This window comes from Canis lupus, chromosome 18, assembly GCF_003254725.2.
Source record: "Canis lupus dingo isolate Sandy chromosome 18, ASM325472v2, whole genome shotgun sequence".
Classification (NCBI taxonomy): domain Eukaryota; kingdom Metazoa; phylum Chordata; class Mammalia; order Carnivora; family Canidae; genus Canis; species Canis lupus.
In genome coordinates this window covers 12,126,402-12,145,666 of record NC_064260.1, presented here as the reverse complement: position 1 = coordinate 12,145,666, position 19,265 = coordinate 12,126,402, and the positions used below count along the sequence as shown (strand labels likewise).

Sequence of the window (19,265 nt, the reverse complement as noted above, 5' to 3'; positions counted from 1 at the left end):
TGGAGCCTGCTTCTCCCTCTGCCTATGTCTCTGCCTCTCTCTCTCTCTCTCTGTGTGACTATCATAAATAAATAAAATTTTTTAAAAAATTAAAAAAAAAAAAGAAAACAGCAGAAGAGAAGAAAAAGCAGTTTAGAACACTTTAACAGAAGGTGCCATGTAAATGGTCAAAGTAGATATCCAGGTAAGTCCCTCCCACCCCCCAAAAAAGACTAAAAACTGGACAAAGTTAAAAAGGAATTCATCAAGTGGAAAGTTGGGAAAAGGAGAGAATTTTAGAGAATGTGAAAAAGTTAAAAAGACAAAAAAGCATATAAGAAAGCATACGCCATATGAGCAAAAATGGCAAGAAGTTTCACCTAGAGAGAGTAATGAGAATAATGACGGAGAGGTAGAAGACGATATGGCAAAGACGATTTTGGACCAGATTATGAAGGCTCTTACAAATCTTGCCAAGGATATTAAAGATCAAACTGTCCGTAAAGTATTTAAGTAAAGGAATGACACGAGGAAGAGGATTCTAGCAGATCTCTGACAGAATGGAACAGACAAGGCTGAGAAAGATAGAAACCCAGAACCTACCCTCTGACTGTTCAGATTACAGTCTGAACGAAAATCTTTCCAATCACATGTCAACGTCTTATTTCAAAATACCCAATTTTACAGAGGCAGACAGGAAAGAAACCTACCTCTCTGCTTTCCTGGCTCTTCTGAATTCCTCAGGACTTACAATCAAAGAATAAGCTGAATTAACATAAAAGTCTCACAATCAACAACACAGAAATACTTGACAAAATACAATTATAAAGTACCTATGAGTCAAAAGCCATGCTCAAAACCAATAATGGACTCCTACAACTCAACAAAAAAATCAAATAACCCAATTAAAAAAATGCCCAAAGAACCAGAATAGATATTTCTCTTAAGAGGATATACAAATGGCCAGCAAGCATATGAAAAGATGCTCAGCATCACTGATTCGTGAGAGAAATGCAAATCAAAATCAAATGAGAGATCACTTCAGACTCATTAGCATGGCTATGATTACAAACAGAAAAGAACAGGGGTTGGCAGAAATGTGGAGAAGTTAGAACCCTTGAGCACTGTTGGTGGGGCTATAAAATGTAGCAGCTGCTAAGGAAAATAGTACTGTGATTCCTCAAAATATTAAAAATAGAAGTACCAGATGATCCAGCAACCCTACTTCTGGGTATACATCCAAAGGAACTGAAAGCAGCATCTCAAAGAGGTACTTGCACATCTGTGTTCATAACAGCAGAGGTGGGAACAGCTCCAATGCCCATGGAGAGATAAAGAGATAAAATTTGGTATTTACATACAATAGAATATTATTCAGCCTTTATAAGGATGGCAATCCTGTCACATGTTACAACAGGGATGAACTGTAAGGACATTATTTTAAGTAAAATAAGCCAGTCACAAAAGGACAACTACTATATGATTCCACTAACACCAAGTATCTAGAAGATTCAAAGTCGCAGCTATAGAAAGCAGAGTGGGGGTTACTAGAGATGGGGAGAATGGGGCAAAAGGACAGAGTTTCAGTTTGCCAGATGAAAAAGTACCGGAGATTGGTTCTACAACACTGAGAGTGCCACTGAACCACATACTTAAACAGAGTTAAAATGGCAAATTTCATAATACATGTTTTTATTACAATGAAACAAATCTCAACAGTGGTAAATCCATAATTGAAAAATCGCAAGTCTGGATTTTCTTCAGTCACAATGCAGTGAAGGGTGCAAAGACCCTAAGCAAATGAAAACTAGTCAGGGCTGGTGAACCCCAAGGGGCCTCAGCAGAACGAACTAAAAGTACCATGAAAGGAGGTGCCTACGTAGCTCAGTCCATTGAGCTTCTGACTCTTGGTTTCAGCTCAGGTGGTGATCTCAGGGGTCCTGGGACTGAGCCCCCTCCCCTCCTCCAAACTGAGCTGGGAGTTGGCTTGAGGTTCTCCATCCCCCTCTCTCTACCCACCCCCCTCGCTCTCATGCACTCTCTCTCTCTCAAATATCTCAAATAAATCTTTAAACAAAACTACCGCAGTAGAACATTTCCAAAACTCAGGGCAAATGGGCTATTTTACTTGACATGATCAAGAGAAGAATGGAGTTGACATTTTACTAAAGACCTGAACTGAGTAAAGCAAATTATTAAAATCTGGGGAAAAAAGCATTCAAGGCAAAGGAAAAAGCATCCAAGGCTTTGGAGACACCAGTGAGCTCTGTCTCCTCAAGACTAATAAGGACAACCAGGTTTGGTTGACAGTAAGTAACAAACAGGAGAAATGGTGGAAAAATGGGTCCAGAGTCAAGCAGAAGACAGCTATACAAGCCTAGATTATAAGGGGTCTGCATTGCTTCTTTCCAATGACATAACTCACATGACCAATTATGAATATACCTAACACCAAGGCACTGAAATACAGTATATAAAGAAAAAAAGGAACAATTACAAGAAGACTAGACAATTTCATGATGTTTTAATACACCTCTCTTAGAAATTACAATTATCAAGCAAAAATTAATAAACAGAACTGTCAGTAAAATCAACAAGCTTAATTTAACTGCTCCCAAATCACAACACTAGTAAATGCAGATAAAAGTTTTGACAGTAAATTCAGCTGGAACAAAAGTTAGACTGAAAAAAAGTAAGAGAAAAATGCCAGCTGGGAGGTGCCATCACCTACTGGGAAAAGAGCTGGGAAGACTCGAGTACCTATTTACAGGGTAGTATAAATACAGTGGGAAGAATAAATACAATCAAGGCTTAGATCAACCTCTAGGGAATGCAACTGTGCTTTAACTGGAGGAAATAAAGGAATTGCTGGCTGGAGGCTCAGCTAAGGACAGAATGAATCTACAGGGGACTTCCCTTGGTTACTGCAAAAATGCAGCCATAAGGGGACAAGGGTTTGAATTAAGGTAATGGTACTGTACTGTACTGTACTGAAGAAAGGGTTACTTTGAGCCACACTTTCAAAGTGGGGAAACAATAAAACACAGGAGTTGGTAACAGGAAAGAATGAGATAAGGAGAAGTAAAGACAACAGGGAGAATAAATAATAAAATCTCTTGGATGAAGTAACATGGGACATTCAAGTGGAGATGTACTGAAGGACCACAGCCTGTGGTTTTTGTCTGGAGTTACCAGCACAGTGGCAGCTAAAAACCTAAGACTGGATTTACAAACAAAACAAAACAAAACAAAACAAAAACAAAACCTTTGGGGCACCCCGGGGGGCTCAGTGGTTTAGCGCCATCTTCAGTCCAGGGCCTGATCCTGGAGACCCACGTTGAGTCACACGTCAAGCTCCCTGCATGGAGCCTGCTTCTGCCTCTGCCTGTGCCTCTGCCTGTCTCTGCCTCTCTCTGTCTCTCTCTCATGAATAAATAAAATCTTAAAAAAAAAAAAAAAGAATCCTTTATAGTAATAATTCTTGAAATTTGGGGATATCACAGCTCCTCTTCCTTGAAAAATGGTTATTTGCATATATACACGGTATTTTCCATCAACTTTCAGAATACTTAAAACCTAATAAAATATTCTTTGGATTAGAAATTTTAAAACTGGTTTCTTTAGAAAGAAGAACAAGGATAGAACCTTGACTGATGTCCAGGATTAGGAAGAGGAAGTCTTCCCAGGAAACAAAAAAAGCACAGGTTAAAGGGTAAAAATCAAGGTAACGAAAACCAACACAACAGCAAGTTCTAAGAAGAAGTGGATAACAAACAAAGTAAAACCTGTAATAAGGGAAAGAAAGATGAGAACCAAGACACGGAATGGCAGGAAGGTGTCCGGGGCTGAGCTCTAAGTGACCTTTTCACAAATATGTGTTCGACGAGTGAGGCAATATGTACCCTTCAGCACAATGCCTTTGTCATTACTGAGCAAAAGAACAGCTCGGTACAGGCTGTACTTTCATCGACTTTGTAAGGGATGCAAATAAATACAGAAACCAGTCAACTGAGCTTTTTCCCTCGACTTCACTATAAACATGTTCTCCGAGATTTATTTACTTAAAGATTGTATTTATTTATTCGAGAGAGAGAGAGAGAGAGAGAGGCAGAGACACAGGCAGAAGGAGTCCACGCACGGAGCCCGACGTGGGACTCGATCCCGAGACCCGGGTCACGACCTGGGGCGAAGGCAGGTGCTAAACCGCTAAGCCACCCGGGCATCCCAAATTAATGCATTTTAAAAATATATATATTTATTCATGAGAGACACACACCGGGGGGGGGGGGGAGACAGGGAGAGAGAGGGGGAGAGGGAGAGAGAGGGGGAGAGAGAGAGAGAGGGGCAGAAGGAGCGGCAGGCTCCGCGCAGGGAGCCCGACGCGGGGCTCGGTCCCGGGACCCGGGGTCACGCCCTGGGCCGAAGGCGGGCGCCTCGCCGCTGCGCCCCCGGGGGAGCCCCTCTCCCGGGATCTTCATACAGAACTAGAAAAGCAAGATCCACGTTGAGAAAAAGTTCGATCCGCAGGCACCACGACAGCAGAGCAACGTTTCTAACGGAGGCACGAGTCAACCGCGCGTCTCATCGGAATAACCGCCCGGGCCGGGAGCACACCCGGGGGCCAGGCGGGCTCCCTCCGCGGTCGGGCCAACAGGCTCCCGAACCGGGCGACCGCGAGATGCCCACGGTGCCGCCGCGTGAGCGCGCCCCGGGACCGCAGGACGCGCCTACCCCAGCCCCGCGGCGGCCGCACACGCTCGGGGCAACGAGGCCGGGCCTCCTCCGAGCCGCGCGCCCCCGACCGCCGGGACGAGGCCGCACGGGCCCCGGGACCTCGCGGCCCCCCGCCCCCCCGCCCCCCGCCGCCACTCACCGGGATGCAGGCTGCGGCTACTGCGGCGGCAGCGGCGACGCGCCCCCCCGCGACCCCGACATCCGCCCGGCCCGGCCGCATCAGCTGAGCCGCCGACACAAACAGGAGAGCGGCGGCCGCGGCGCCACCCCCTCCGCTCGGGCCCGCCCCGCCCCGGCGGAAGTGACGCACGCGCGGGCCGCGTCTACCCGCCCCGCCCCGCCCCGCCCCGGGGCTGGGCCTCCCTGTCAGTCATCGCCTCCTGGCCGAGACGGGCGCCACAGAGCATGCGCGTGCGAGGGCCGGAGACGTGCGTGCGCGTGCGCGCTGAGTGCGCGGGCAGGGGGCGGGGCTGCACCGCCAGGTCCCCGGGCCGGGGGCTGTGAACGTGCGGTCCGGTCGGCCGCGCTGGGGACTGCGTTACAGCGCGGGGGCGGGGGGCGGGTGGGCCACGGTCCGGGGCTCCGACCCCCCTGCTGTCGCCATCCGCGGGCAGCGCCACACCGACGGGGAGCGCATCATCCGGGGAGGTCAGCCCGCGACACCGCCTCAGTCCCACGAGGGGTCCCACGCTGCACACCTGACATTCTCCGAATTCTGACACTGAGTGCGTCTGAGACGAGCAACCTACAGCCTTAGGGCAGATGCGTACATCTGTGAGCTAAGAATTCCTTTTACATGTTTCAGGGGTTAAAAATAAATAAATAAAAATATGCCTTGGAAAAACAGCAAAAACATGAAATTCAAATTTCAGCGTCCATAAATTTTTTTCATGATTTTTTTAAGTGTTTTAGAACACAGCCATGCCCCTTTATGTCAAGCAGCTTTCATGCATGTGGGTAGTTAGAACAGCTTCCTTGAATCTATCCCTTTTTTTTTAATACTTTTTTTTTTTTTTTTTTTTTTATGAGCGACAAGGAAAGAGGCAGAGATGTAGAGGGAGAAGCAGGATTTCCCACAGGGAGCCTGATGTGGTCTGGATCCCAGAACCCTGGGATCAGGACCTGAGCTGAAGGCAGATGCTCAACCACTGGGCTAACCTAGGTCCCCTCCTTGGTTCCTTTGAACTGACCTTGGAATTAAATTGAAGTTAGGAAACATAGAAAAGTAGCCTGTACTAGACCAACCTCACAATGTTATCAAGACCTCTACTGTTTTCCCTTAAAGCTCACCATGTAAGATTATTGTAAAATCATTAAGGAAGGAATTGCATGAGCTGTCATAGAGGGTATTAGACTGATACTTATATATATATATATATATTTATATATGTATATGTATATAGGTATTTATATATGTAAATATGCATATATATAAATTTTTTAATTTTTAATTATGGAAGGGAAGCCGTCTTATTATCTTGTTAGGCTCTTGGGGCACAGATGGCTGGATTGGGTACATCACAATGCCTGAAGCACATAATCCAGACTTGTTACTTAGTTGTACAAGATGTATGCGATGAGGCAACAGGGCGAGCTGAGGACAAAGCTCAAGGTCATATCCCATCAACAGCCCCCACCCAGGGTGGGATATGTGTGACATTCCTCAGAAAGTTTCCAATTGTCTTAATGTTAATGCCTTGCTAGAGGGACAAGCAGTCTTTAACTTGACAAGAGCAAGGCCTCCAGTATCTTGTAGGTCCTCCTTAGCATATGAACATCCTTTTGAAATCTCCCTTTCTCTTACTTCCGCCAACTCCTGGGTATATAATCAGCTTTGCCTCATAGGCCCCGGGATAGCAACTCTTCCTGCCTATGGGTCTTGTCCCTGTGCTTTAGTGAAACCACCATTTTGCACCAAAGACATCTCAAGAATTCAGGACACCTGGGTGGCTCGGAGGTTGGGCGCCTGCCTTTGGCTCAAGGCATGATCCCAGGATCCGGGATCGAGTCCCACATCGGGCTCCCTGCATGGAGCCTGCTTCTCCCTCTGCCTGTGTCTCTGCCTCTCTCTCTCAGTCTGTGTCTCTCATAAATAAATAACTCTTAAAAAAAAAATCTTTCTTGGTCGTCAGCTCCAGACCTCACCTATATTCCAAAACTTCATCATGCAGCAAATTAAACTTTAGAGGTATTTGGAAGTAACTTTAGTTCTGGAGCAATGCTTCTCCTCATTGTTAAAACAAATTATTCTTACACTTATTAAAACTGTAAGGAAGACCTTATTGAGGGCTATTGCTCTAGGTGTCAAGACTCTTACAGTAGAGGAGAGAGATTGGGATCATCTACGAGTACAACAAAGATAGCTGGAGGTACCGCCGATGAGCAGAGTGAGATGGATCAGTAGAGAGAAAACTGCTAAGAAGGGTGGGGAGGCCCTGGGTGGCTCAGTGGTTGAGGATCTACCTTTGGCTCACATCATGATCCTGGGGTCCTAGGATCAAGTCCCGCATCAGGCTCCCTGCCGGGGAGCCTGCTTATCCCTCTGTCTATGTCTCTGCCCCTCTCTCTGTGTCTCTCATGAGTAAATAAATAAAATCTTTAGGGATCCCTGGGTGGCGCAGCGGTTTAGCGCCTGCCTTTGGCCCGGGGTGCGATCCTGGAGACCTGGGATCGAATCCCACGTCGGGCTCCCGGTGTATGGAGCCTGCTTCTCCCTCTGCCTGTGTCTCTGCCTCTCTCGCTCTCTCTGTGTGTGACTATCATAAATAAATAAAAATTAAAAAATAAATAAATAAATAAAATCTTTAAAAAAAGAAAAATTACTAAGAGGAGACATCAAAGGTAGGAGCGATTCTTGCTAAGCCCATTTCACAGAATTCCTGCTGAAGACAGGCCAGTAAGGTCATATGTCAAAGGTGAGGAATGAGGAATTTAATCAGATGTCAAGGGTGATCAGACATAAAGGGTGGGAGATTCTCTCCAAACTGAGTTGATAGGATTCTTAGTAAAACTGGACTGGGCAGGCCAAAGACAGGGCCCTAAGAGGGAGACTCTCAAATACCAAAAGTTTAGTCAAACAGAAAGTCTTTGTCACCATCTATTCTCTCCTTGTTTTTCTTTATTCCTTAATTCAGTGACACTTCATCAAATACCTAGATTTTCCTCCCCTAGATTTTCAAATAATTCTCAAGTTTCCTTCTTTGGCCTTCCATATCTACCCCCATATCTTTAACTAAAGTCATGAAGTCTGATGACTTCTGCTGCCCAAATCTCTCTAATCTTTCCACAGCTCTGCATTGTCATTTCCACTGCATTAATTTAGGCTTTCATCTTTGAGACACAATCTTACCTAAACTGGTTTTCCAGGTTGTAACTGACCTCCATCCCAGAGTTACTCTCTTCTGTGCAGCCAAAGTAATCTTTCTTAAGTGCCAGCCAAAACCTGTGTTTTCCCTGATTAAAAAGTTTTTGTTGGCATTTCATCTCCATAGAATAAAACACATAGCATGGTAGGCTCTGACCCTGCCAACCTTCCAGCCTTATTTTCACCACAGGGCCCTTGCTTCTTTACCCTTTTTTCTATTAATTAGTAAGGTCTGGCTCATAATACCTGTCCAAAGAATGTCTAGTCTCTTCTCTTTATTATTCAGACAAAATGCTGTAGCCAAAATAAATTTAGACTTACTGCTGTGCTATACTTCTCCAAATCACCTCAGCGAGGGATATGCCAGGAAATAATTCTAGAATAGTTACTGTGGTAGACAAAATAATGACCTCTTAAAAAATGCTCATCCCATTCAACCCATGAATATTTTATGTACCCCAAAAATAATATAGTTCCCCCAAATACCTTGTGCCTTTTTGTATTTCAGTGCCTTTGTTTATGTCTCCTTCAAACCCAGAAAAGACTGCAAAACCTAAACATACTATTACCATAAAATCCAGCAATCCCGCTCCTTGGTATTTATCCAGAGGAATTAAAAATTTATGTCCACACAAAAACCTACACAAAGGTTTATAGAGTTTTATCCACAATTGTCAAAACTTAGAAACAGCGAAGATGTCCTTCAGTAGGTAAATGAACAAACTGTGATACACCCAAACAATGGAGTATTAGCGATGAAAAGAAGTGATCTTCAAACCATGGAAAGATGTTGAAGAATCTTAAATGCTTATTACTAAGTGAAAGAAGCCCATGTGAAAAGGCTGTATACTATATGATTCCAAGCATATGACATTCTGGAAAAGGCAAAACCAGGGAGACAATGAAAAAGACCTAAGGATTAGGACTGGAGGGATGGAAGGATGAACAGATAGAGCCCAGAGGGTTTTTAGAGTTGTGAACATTCTCCATATGATGCTAAGATGATGACTACATGCTATTACACATTTGTCCAAACCTGTGGAACGTCCAACACCAACAGTGAACCTTAAACTATGACTTGGGGTTATTACAATGTGTCAATGTAGGTTCATTGTTTGTAACCTATATGTACCACTCTGGAGGATGTTGATAGTGAGGAAGGCCATGCATATATAGGGGCAGAGGGTATATGGGAAATCTCGGTACCCTCCTCTCAATTTATCTGTGAAGCTAAAACTTCTCTAAAAAGAATTATCTTTAAAATTTTTTGAAGAAAAACCGGAAAAGGCTTATCTTACCACGTCATAGAGTAAATGATTCCTTCCATTTGTGCTTGCTTCTCTTGTAGCCTGTCTGCATGCTATTGTAATTCACTCTCTTCCACACCTATGAGTTTCCGGTAGACAGGAAGTAGAACAAACATATTTCTACCTGTATCATCTGGATCTACCATAGATACCTAGCATATAGTAGACCCCTCAAAATTCTGTATTTTATCAAACAGGGAGCCTGATGAGGGGCTCTATCCCAAGACCCTAGGGTCATGACTTAAGCCAAAGGCAGACACCTAACCAACTGAGACACCCAGGTGCCCCATCTTGTGTTTTGTTTTTTGTTTTTTAAAGATTTTATTTATTTATTCAGAGAGGCACAGAGAGAGAGAGGGAGGCAGAGACATAGGCAGACGGAGAAGCAGGCTGTGGGACTCGATTCCGAGATCATGCCCTGAGCCGAAGGCTGATGCCCAACCACTGAGCCACCCAGGCATCCCTCATCTTGTGTTTTTAATAGGAGACTAATAATATTTCATAGCCTTCGGGAAAACTTCGTGCTTGGAATAACATGAAATACAGAAATTGTTCAACCCGTTTCTTGTGCTGCAAGATCAAATAGACATCCACATGGCTCCTGTGTTATTACAGCCTGTTTTCATTCCATTTACAAGATTTGCTAATTGCCTATCTTATGTTTTTCCCTTCTGTAAATCCATAGTCAACCCTATTTTCTATTAACTAATAAGGTCTAGCACATAATACCTGTTCAAAGAACGTCTAGTCTCTTTATTGTTCAAACAAACTTAGTGCTGTAGCCAAAATAAATTTAGACATATTACTGTGAGGTATTTCTTGAAATCACCTCGGTGAGGAATATGCCAGGAAATAATTCTAGAAGAATAGTTACTTTGGTAGGCAGAATAATGGCCTCTTAAAAAATGCTCATGCCCTTCAACCTGTGAATATATTATGTTGTGTGGCAAAAAGGACTACACAGAGGTAATTAGGATACAGATTTTAAGAAAGGGAAATTATCCTGGATTGCCCAGGTGGGCCCAGTCTAATCGCATGTGCCCTAAAAGTGGAGAACTTTCTCAGAATGGAAGCAGTAAAGATTTGGCAGGAAAAAAAATCACAGAGTTTCATGGGTGGTAGAGTGACAGGATGAACTAAGTGTGAAACAATTTAACAAGGAACACAAAAGGCCTTAAAGAGCTAAGAGATGTTCCTGGCTGGCAGTCGACAAGGAAACGGGGACCTCAGCACTGTAGCTGCAAGGAACTGAATTTGGCCACAAGCTAAATTACTTTTTTTTTTTTAAGATTGATTATCTGTATGTATGTTTATTTATTTATTTATTTGAGAACCAGAAAGCAAGTGTGAGTGAGGGGAGGAGTAGAGGGGAAGGGAGAGGGATAAGCAGACTCCCTGCTGAGGAAAGAGCCCCATGGGGGTTATCCCAGGCCCCCAAGACCATGACCTGAGTGGAAACCAAGAGTCAGACATTTAATAGCTCAATCGACCGAGCCACCCAGGCACCTTGTAAAAGCTTTAAAAGCATGTTCTCCCCCAGAGCCACCAGATACAAGCTGACATCCTGGTTTTCCCCATATGAGACCTGTAGCAGAGGCAACAGCCAACCCCACCTAGACTTCTGACCTATAACTGGTGACATAATAAATTTGAGTTGTTTTAAGTCACTAAATGTTTGGTATTTTGCTTCAGCAGCAAAAAGAAATCAATAGAACTACCTTTATATAGTTTGAAGACACAAAAGCAAGGACTTTATCTGTTTTGATCCTTAGTATCTAGTCCTGGCATTTAGTGGGTACTCTAATATTTGATGTGTGCATCTCGAATGAATTAGGTTCACTGCTTCAACAATTATTTGCTGAGTGGTTACTATGCCTGGTGCCAAACTATTTGGTAAAAAGTTGAAGAATTAATGGAGTAAGTCTAGGTAATTACACTACTAATGTGAAAAACTCTAATAGAGATATGCACCAAGTATTATAATAGCTCAGAGCAGAGATACACAACCCAGCCTGTGGGGTTAGGAAAGGCTCACTTGGGGAGAAGACTTATTTTTTTTCTTTTTAAGATTTTATTTATTTATTCACAAGACACACAGAGAGAGAGGCAGAGACATAGGCAGAGGGAGAAGCAGGCTCCTCGCAGGGAACCCCATGCAGGACTTGATCCCCGGATTCCGGGATCACACCCTGAGCTGAAGGCAAATGCTCAACCACTGAGCCACCCAGGTGTACTAGGGAGAAGACTTCTGAGCTGAGTCTTAAAAGATGAAGTTGTTGGGATATCTGGGTGGCTCAGCGGTTGAGCATCTGCCTTCCGCTCAAGGTGTGATCGTAGGATCCGGAATCAAGTCCCACATCGGGCTCCCTGCAGGGGGTTTGCTTCTCCCTCTGCCTGTGTCTCTGCCTCTCTCTGTGTGCCTCTCATGAATAAATAAATAAAATCCTTAAAAAAAAAAGATGAAGTTGTTAGCAAGGCAGACAATAGTAGTGGACATGATAAAGGTGCAGAGACAAGGGGACAGTTTACAGAGAGAATAGACATCGTGGTCAAAGGTGATGAAATAAGAATCAACACAGTCATTGAGTGCTTGCCGGGATTTATGAAAGGAGCTATCATTTGTTCCCTGTTGCTCGTGCTGGAAATTAGATGCATTAGGTGAAGGCTGTGACTGAGCTTGGCTTTGATCTTCTAGGTAGTCAGAATCACTGTCAGATTTTAGGCAAAAGAGTAATATGGTCAAATTTAAGTGTGCGTGTGTGTGTGTGTGTGTGTGTGTGTGTGTGTGTGTATGTTTTGAGGGGGTCGGTAGGGGGTGAGAGAGCGGGAGAGAATCTCAAGCAGACTCCCAGGCTCAATCTCATGACCTTGAGATCACCACTTGAGCCAAAATCAAGATGCATGCTCAACTGGCTGAGCCACCCAGGTGCCCCTGGTCAAGTTGAAGTTTGAGGTAGAGTTCTTTTGGCATCGTGAGAAGGCAAGATGTGAAGAAGATGAGGAGCCTGTTATGTTGTGTTGTTTTTCCTGTTTAATCTATTAATAAAACAATTGTTTCTTCACCCTGCCACTGCAAACTGCCTTAAAGAGTTTGCCTATCTATATGTGCAGTCCAGACTTCTTTAGTAAGCATGAGCTTGTGGTTTATCCAACTTCCTGCAGGGACATCCCCAGAGTAACTAAATCAGCTGTAATTTTCTGAGTGAAGAAAAAATGTTATTACTCAGAAACAAGTTGTATCCCAGATTTTAGCATGAAAGTAATAACACAAAATTAAAATCTTAAGGACACACATAATTACATTTTTTAAAAGATGTACATATTTGTTTTAGAGAGAGAGAGAGATGAGTGGAAGGAGCAAAGGGAAAGATAGAGATTCTTAAGCAGATTCCCTAGTGAGCACAGAGCCTGATGTGGGGCTTGATCTCACGTTCTGAGATCATGACCTGAGCCAAAATCAAGAGTTGATTACTTGGGGATCCCTGGGGGCTCAGTGGTTTGACACCTGCCTTCAGCCCAGGGCGTGATCCTGGAGTCCTGGGATCGAGTCCCACGTAGGGCTCCCTGCATGGAGCCTCCTTCTCCTTCTGCCTATGTCTCCCCCCCCTCCCCGTGTCTTTCATGAATAAATAAATAAAATATTTTTTAAAATCTTAAAAAAAAAAGAGTTGGATACTTAACAGACTGAGCTATCCACATGTCCCCATAATTGCACTTTTTAACTTGCTTTTGAGCATAAGTTATGTTTTACCATTTACCTAATATTTTTGTAGATTATTCCTTGTCTTAATACTTAATTATAGGATAATGGGTTTTACTGCCAGTTTTTTTTGTAGCCAAGTATCAGTATTTGTGTTGTGCAACTTCAGAGTTAATACAGGATTGGAGTGCTAGCCTTACCATTGACTGGTTGTGAAACTTTGGGTAAATGACCTGTGCAAGCCTCCCTTTTCTGATCAGTAGAGGTTCTTAGGATCTCGGTGCAGGCATCTAAAGGCATTATGACCTGTGGCCAGGGGTTGAGGTACTTTGGACAGCATGGTCAGCCTCCCTTAAACTCCTCAACAATGCCATAGGGTGTAGGATCTTTCAAGACAGCAGCAGCTCCCACAGAACCACAGAATTTATCTTGGAGAAGTGTCCCCAGAAGCAGAGGAATGAAGGGAAGAGAAGTAAAAACAGGTGAGGCCACCCAGCAAGCAAAGGAACACTGGTTGGAAAGATGAATGAGTCTGAACCCAGATGCAAGAGAGCAAGTAGCTCTTTTCCCTCAATATTTTTTATAGTCTTGGAGAGTTTAGAGGTCGGTCAGGGACTAACACTGTCTAGGAAGTGCGGTGCTTGTGGCAAGCAAGGACTCTGACGTCAGGTAGCTCTAGCTTATTCTAGTTCTTTTTTTTTTTTTTTTTCCTTTCTTTCTTATTCCAGTTCTAACTTTGCCACTTACCTGAGCAAATCAGCTAATTTAAAAAAATATATATATTTATTTATTTTTGAGGGGGTGAGGGAGGAGCAAGGAGAGAGAGAGACCCTTAAGTAGACTCCACACTGAGCTCGATCTTGTGACCTGGAGATCATGACCTGAGCTGAAACCAAGAGCTGGACACTCAACCGACTGAGACACCCAGGTACCTCAAATTACCTACCTTTAAGTATCAGTTTCAACATATGAAAAATACATTCTTCTATCTACAAGGACCTTTCACAAGTGCTTGAGTCCAGTTTAAGATAGAATGTCAATTTTTATTTTTTAAAAAAAGATTTTATTTATTTATTCATGAGCGACACAAAGAGAAAGAGAGGCAGAGACACAGGTAGAGGGAGCAGCAGGCTCCGTGCAGAGAGCCTGATGTGGGACTTGATCCCAGGACTCCAGGATGAGCCCTGGGCCAAAGGCAGGCGCTAAACCACTGAGCCACCCAGGGATCCCCAGAATGTCAATTTTTAAAAGGCATGAATACTTGCTTGTATTGTATCATAAAATCCTTAAAAGTTGGACTTTAGAGTTACTACTTATATTTCATGACCTCTTTATTTTTTTTTAAAGATTTTCTTTATTTATTTGAGAGAGAGATGAGAGCACAAGCAGGAAGACAAGCAGACTCCCTGCAGACAAGGAGCCCAATGCAGGGCTTGATCCCAGGACCCAAAGATCATGACCTGAGTTGAAGTCAGACACTTCACCCACAGAGCCACCCAGGTGCCCCTCTTATGACCTTTTTACACCTTACTTTTCTCATCCCAAATAAAAAGTAGGTACAATAATACTGATCTTATAAGGTTTTGATGAATAAATGACATACTACATGTGAAATGCCTAATATTAAAAAAATACTTATTGTATACTTTTTATGATCTGATCATTGTGGTAGTTTTTGAATATATGTTGGTCAATAAAAGAGATGTGGTTCCAGCCCTTGTGAACTGAGCAATTCAGAACTATGCACATGGGAAATACACTCAGTAAATTTTGTTGATAGTATTACTAGCATATCAATACCAAAGTAATAGGGCTGAAAAGAAGTTCATAGGATTCTAGAGATATTATCTGAAGAGGCTGCCTGAATAAATGTTGTAAATTGCCTAATTCCATTCAATAAAAATGACATTTAGGAGGGGCACATGGGTGGCTGAGTTTTGGCCTCGCGTCCAACTCTCTCTCTCTTTTTTTTTTTTTTAATTTAAATGCAATTTGCCAGGACACCTGGGTAGCTCAGTGGTTTAGCGCCTGCCTTTGGCTCAGGTTGTGATCCTGGAGTCCCAGGATCCAGTCCTGCATCAGGCTCCCCTTGGGGAGCCTGCTTCTCCCTCTGCCTATGTCTCTGCCTCTTTCTCTCTGTCTCATGAATAAATAAAATATTTAAAAAATTTTCAATTTGCCAACATAGTATAACACCCAGTGCTCATCTCATTGTGTGCCCTCCTTAAAGGCATCCAACTCTTGATTTCAGCTCATGGCATGATCTCAGGGTCCTGAGAGCCTTGTTTCGAGTTCCACCTTGAGAGTGGACCCTCCTTAAGATTTTTTCTTAAGAATCTTTTCTCTCTCTCTCTCCCTCTGCCCCTGCCCTCACTTGCCCTCTCTCTCTAAAAAGTATTTGTTTAAAGAATGACATTTATGAATACTGATTATTTGCCAAAAAGGCAGCTAGGCGCAATTCTTGCCTTCAAAGTGTTTGTGAAATTATACAAGAGGTAGATTTCTGAATTTGCCATTAAATAAGGAAGAAGAAATATATAACAAAAGAACTGACAAAGTGATGACTGATTCCAAAAAAGGGATCAGGAATAGGGCTGCCAAGGTTAGCGAAATAAATACTGCATGGGACCTACTTATATCAAAAAAATTATTTGTTGTCTATCTTGAAACTCAAATTCAGTGAGGAATTTTGTTATTTCAGAGAATTAGGGGAAAGCCAGAGGTATAGGTGATGGGAAGGGAGATAAAACTGTAAATTCAGATTAAATAATCAATGAAAATCTACTTTTTTTTTTTAAGATATATTTATTTATTCATGAGAGACACAGAGAGAGAGGCAGAAACACAGAGGGAGAAGCAAGCTCTTCACAGGAGTATCAATGCAGTACTTGATCCAGGATCCCAGGATCACAACCTGAGCGGAAGGCAGCTGCCCAACCGCTGAGCCACCCAGGCGTCCCTGAAAATCTTCTTCTTGATGAGTCACGGTCTTCAGAGTAGGTGAAGCAAGCCTGCGTGCAATTGAAATATTCAGAAACTATGATGCATCTTCCAAATCCCCAAGGGTCAGGAAGTGAAACAATTCAAGGGAATCACAATGTGTGAGTCAAGAAAGCATCCTTTTTTTTTTTTTTTAATTTATTTATTCATGAGAGACACAGAGAGAAAGAGAGAGAGGCAGAGAGACATAGGCAGAGGGAGAAACAGGGAGAGACATGCAGGGAGCCAGACGCGGGACTCCATCTCCTGGGACTCCAGGATCACACCCTGGGCCTAAGGCAGGTGCTCAACCGCTGAGCCACCCAGGTATCCCTCAAGAGAGTATCTTATCTCAGCAAAGAAGCCCAAAGGCAAAAGCTTCCTTATTTTTTCAGCCAAACATGTACAGGCAGGGAATTTGGCAGCATGGGAGAAGGAGGTACCTTGCTAGCTAATGTGCCAACCACCATGATTCAAATTAATGATTTTAAGTTAATTATACTGTACGAAAAAATATTCTTTTTTTAAAAAAAAGATTTTATTTATCTATTCACGAGAGACACACACACACACACACAGGCAGGCAGAGGGAGAAGCAGGCTCGATGCAAGGAGCCCGATGCAGTACTCGATTCTGGGACTCCAGGATCACACCCGAGCTGAAGGCAGACACTCAACTGCTGAGCCACCCAGGTGTCCCAGGAAAAAATATTCTTAAACTGAAGTAAAATAATCCCCCAAATATGAAATGTAATATGGAAAGAGACAGGATGGGGGGCGAGCATGTTATCCCAACAATGTTCTATAACACTAGTTACTTGATGGAAACCACATAAGGATATTGGTGTTATTTTCCTCTTCTTTCTCTTTAGGCATTACATAAGTAATTTTAACTTCATGATGATTTGCCAAATAAATACAAGGAGAAATAAAGATAAGTAAAACCTGACTCCAACTTCGTTGAGAAATTCTATTTCAAATATTTTTGAACTTCTTAAACAATAATTTTAAAAATTGAAAAGCCACATTTTGGGGCACCTGGGTGGCTTAGTTGGCTAAGTGTCAGCCTTCCGGTCAAGTCATTATCCTCAAGATCTGGGATGGAGCCACAAGTTGGGTTCTTTGCTCAGTGGGGAGCCTGCTTCTCCCTCTCCTCACTGCTTGTGCTCTCTTTTGCTTTCTCTCTCTCAAATAAATAAATAAATCTTTTTTAAAAGGCACATTTTATTTTTTTAAAGGCACATTTTATAATATTTTCTGTGTTTGAAAAAGCTGCTCCTCCAAATAATAACAATAAAAAAGACTACAAGCATCATATCATATAGATTATTACATTCATAGACCTTTTTTAATGTGTACCAAAATTTCTTGGCTTTGCTTTATGCTCAGGAGAAAATTGAGATGTATATATTCCATATAATACACCTTAAATTTAGAGAACTCAAGATACTTTGACTAGAATGATTTAGTAAGCCTGTGATTTTTGTATAGGTATCTTAACATATCTTTTTAAGCATAATAAATAAATAGCATTCATTACTGACAAATAAATATGGTAAAGATGGAATCATTTCTCAAAGGCCATCCAATTAGACTTTAGAATTCCTTGGTATAGTTCTAATATCTGAGTTAAAAACAAAGGTTTGGGGGTTCGGATTCTGTATAAATTTAATACCCACTAATTGCAAAACAGTCCATTGTACAACTAGGTATAAAGCTTGGTTGCCTGCACACATGTCTTTCAGCTGACAGTATTGTGATGCATAAACTGATAAATTGTTTCAGAGTGGGCTTCCTGTGGTTGTTATATATAATCTTCAAATATATATATATATATATATGTCTTTTATGATTTTTCAAGTATGAACTAATAAACAATTTTAGTAAATTTAGAGGATACAAAATAACATACAAAAATGTGTGGCATTTCTATACATCAATAACAAGCTATCAGGAAAAGAAATTAAGAAAACAATCCCGTTTACAATTGCATCAAATCCCCCTCCGAGGAATAAATTTAATCAAGGAAGTGAAAGACTTGTATACCAAAAACTATAAGTCATTGATGCAATAATTTGAAGAAGATACAAATAAATGGAAAGATATTCTGTGCTCATGGAATTGGAAGAATTAATGTTAAAATGTTCATAGATTCAGTTCAAAAAAATGTTCATAGATTCAATGCCGTTGTTATCAAAATTACAATATCATTTTGCACACAAATGAAAAAAATCCTAAAATTTGTATAGAACTATTAAAGAACCAGATAGCCAAAGTAATCTTGCAAAGCTGGAGGCATCATTCTCCTTGATTTCAAACTATATTATAAAACTATAGTAATCAAAACAGCATGCTATTGGCATAAAAACAGACACATACATCAATAGAATAAAATAGAGAGCCCAGAAATGAACTCATTTATGAGAAAGGAGTTAAGAATATTCAAGGCAGAAAGAAGAATCTCCAATAAACAGTGTTAAGAAAACCAGGCAGTCACATGCAAAAAAAATGAAACTGGACCACTGTGTTACAACATACACAAAAATTGGGGAATCCCTGGGTGGCTCAGCGGTTTAGTGCCTGCCTTCAACCCAGGGCATGATCCTGGAGTCCTGGGATCGAGTCCCGCATCGGGCTCCCTGCATGGAGCCTGCTTCTCCCTCTGCCTGTGTCTCTGCCTCTCTCTCTCTGCGTCTCTCATGAATAAATAAATAAAATCTTTTAAAAAAACATACACAAAAATTAACAGAATGAATTAAGATATGAACATAAAATTTGAAACTGTTAAACTCCTGGAAGAAAACACAAACAGTAAGCTCCTTGATGTGGGGTCTTGGTGATGAATTTTTGGACTTGACACTAAAAACAAAAGCACAAAAACAAAACTAAATGAGTGAGACTAGATCAAACTAAAAAGCTTCTGCACAGTAAAGGAAATCATCAACAAAACAAGAAAGCAACGTATGGAATGGGAGAAAATATTTGCAAATCATATATCTGATGAGAGATTAATATGCAAAATATATAAACAACTCATATAATTCAACAGCAAAATGCCACAAAATCTGATTAGAAAATCAGACAGGACTTTAACAGACATTTTTTTCCAAAGAAAGTATATAGATGGCAGACACATGAAAAAGTACTCAACATCACTAATCATCAGGGAAATTTGAATCAAAATTATGATGGTTTTTAAGATA

The 19,265-nt window shown here is 42.0% G+C and overlaps 1 protein-coding gene across 4 annotated transcripts in view; it reads right to left on the bottom strand.

Moving 5' to 3' along the window:
- PNPLA8 (patatin like phospholipase domain containing 8) overlaps positions 1 to 5,027 on the bottom strand; it is a 46,664-nt gene extending 41,637 nt beyond the window's left edge. For 2 of the 4 annotated variants that reach the window (XM_049096220.1, XM_025449219.3), the window contains exon 1: positions 4,853 to 4,997. The gene's annotated coding sequence lies outside the window, so the exon portion shown is untranslated. Of the gene's footprint in view, positions 1 to 4,852 lie in introns of all 4 variants that reach the window. The other 2 variants (XM_025449218.3, XM_025449217.3) reach the window with 2 other exon arrangements.
- Between the last annotated feature and the right edge of the window lie 14,238 nt (positions 5,028 to 19,265).